General features: G+C 40.4%; 1 long non-coding RNA gene across 1 annotated transcript; it reads left to right on the plus strand.

The window, feature by feature from the left end:
* The first annotated feature begins 488 nt into the window (after positions 1-488).
* LOC131170561 (uncharacterized) lies at positions 489-1,440 on the plus strand. The gene is made up of 2 exons (XR_009141341.1): positions 489-655; positions 1,220-1,440. It is a non-coding gene; the product is annotated as an uncharacterized LOC131170561 (long non-coding RNA).
* Positions 1,441-1,700: the final 260 nt, after the last annotated feature.

Below are 1,700 nucleotides of genomic sequence, written 5' to 3' on the forward strand. Positions count from 1 at the left end.
GTATCCTCAATTCGGAATTCGGCGGTTGTCAGGATCTGTGAATTTCCGGCGCATGCACTACCACCGGAAAAGTCTCCGAATTGGATCGAGGTTTTGGCTACCCCACCATTGTCAGGCATCCCGAGCGCGTTCCCGAAGTCAGAATCGGCAGAGGTAAACCCGAACCTTGCTTTTTCGTAATTTTCTAGTGCTTAAATAGGATTGAAAATCCATAAAATATTCGTGGTAGCTTAGAAAATTACGATTCTTTTTGCAATAGCTTAGTAATATTTCTAAGGACAAGGCGAGTTTTATAATTTTTAGATTTTATTTTAGCAGTTTTTGCAAAAATGATCAATTATAAGGACTAAATTGAAATTTTACATATTGTGATGAATGATTGATTTGATGGGCCCAGGAGGGGCTGTGTGATGTGATTGAGTTGTATATATATGGATTGTGGATATAGAAGTGTGTTTTGAGCCCTTTTGCAGGTTGGGTAGGTCCTAGGTATAGGGGAGACTCTGCCGGATTTTCGGCACGACTTAGGACGTATTGGGTCTTTTCTTGATTTGTATTGAGTCATTTGTATTAAATAATTATAATATAATTGTCAGGTGAGCCGGGACAGCCTTCTTCCTCCGCCCAGCCGCCACAGTAATTTGTCATCAAGTCTGTGAGTAAAATATTAATTTTAATTGTAATTTCGATATTATTATATGTTCATCATGAACATGCATCACTTATATGGATAGATCTATTAATTTAAACTCTAGGCACGATTTATGTTGCATTCATAGCATTAATATGCCATGGATGTTGTTGTGGTAATTTGGAGCGCAGCGTGCGTTGGCGTGCGTGATGTGGTGTGGACTATGGATAGGACGGGTAGTCACGGCTTGAGTAATTGGGACCCGTTCCTTCGAGGTAGTCACGGCTTGAGTAATTATTGGGACCCTCGATTTGGTTATTAAGTGGAAGTCCGAGCTTGAGTAATTATTGGCACCAAAGTTGGATTTAAGAGAGCTGTATAGGGGATCAGCTCCCATATGTTATGATTGATACTACAGGGTGTGTGAGTGCTCCAAATTACCTTTTTGATGTTATGATGTGAAAATGTTGTTTATGTTGCATTTCACTCTACAGGGTGCATTAGTTCAGATAGTTATAGAGATTATAGTTAAGATTGATATTTTACTCTCTGAGTCGAACGCTCACTCCTGTTCAAAAATTTTTACAGGCCACAGGAGGATATTTATTCTGGGTTAACCTGCTTTTATACTTCGCAGGTTGTTTATTGATATTTGTGTAATTTTATTTACTCCTAGAATTTCCGCATGTGTTAGCAGTAATTATTTGAATTTGGTCTGTAATATTATATTCATGTTGGACCTGTAAACTTAATATTTTAAGTCTGTTTTGATGGATTGGATGAGGGAGCTGAGCTCCCATTTATTATTATGTTGATGAGTATGTGGAGGGTGAGCTGAGCTCCCCAATGGATGGTTTATTGTGTTTACAGGTCGGGTGAGTCGAAAACTCCCCGTTGGAAAGTCCATTTTATGGCCGGACTCTGTCCGTTTGTTTTCTTGAATTTGGGCCCAATGGGCCTTAGAGTTGGGTAAATGAATAGTTAAGGCTTACTACGGGCCTCGGGGGCTTTAGGCTGGCCCAGGTCCTAGTGCCGGTCCGGCCCATAGGTTGGGTCGTGACACTTTGCA

This window comes from Hevea brasiliensis, chromosome 11 (assembly GCF_030052815.1).
Source record: "Hevea brasiliensis isolate MT/VB/25A 57/8 chromosome 11, ASM3005281v1, whole genome shotgun sequence".
In the NCBI taxonomy this organism is placed as follows: Eukaryota; Viridiplantae; Streptophyta; class Magnoliopsida; order Malpighiales; family Euphorbiaceae; genus Hevea; species Hevea brasiliensis.